Here is a 535-nt window from a genome sequence, read left to right on the forward strand (position 1 = left end):
TGCTGAGGAATCGAACCCAGGGCCTCAGGCATGCAAGGCAAGTGCTCTACCACTGAGCCACCTTCCCAGCCCTGAAATTTTCTTAATAGAGACCCAGAAACACAACAAATCAATGAAAGGTTGGACAAATGGGATTGCATGAAGTTGCAGAGCTTCTGCATGGCAAAAGACATTGGTATCAAGATCAATAGAAAGCACACAGATTGGGAGAAGATCTTCACTAGCCATACAACGGACAGGGTCTCATATTTAAAATATACCTGGAACTCAAAAAATTAAATCCCCCAACAACAAATTCTCAAAGAAACAACTGCCCAATAAATAAGTGGGCTAAAGAAACTTCTCTGAAGAGGAAATCAGAATGGCAATAGACACATGAAGGAATACTCAACCTCTCTAGCCATGAAAGAAATGCAAATCAAAACAACATTGAGATTCCACCTCACCCCAGTTAGAAGGCTATAATCAAGAACTCTAACAACAGATGCTGGAGAGGATGTGGTCAGAAGGGAACCTTACTGCATTGTTGGTGGGA

Source organism: Dipodomys ordii, unplaced genomic scaffold (genome assembly GCF_000151885.1).
Source record: "Dipodomys ordii isolate 6190 unplaced genomic scaffold, Dord_2.0 Scaffold131, whole genome shotgun sequence".
NCBI classification, from domain to species: domain Eukaryota; kingdom Metazoa; phylum Chordata; class Mammalia; order Rodentia; family Heteromyidae; genus Dipodomys; species Dipodomys ordii.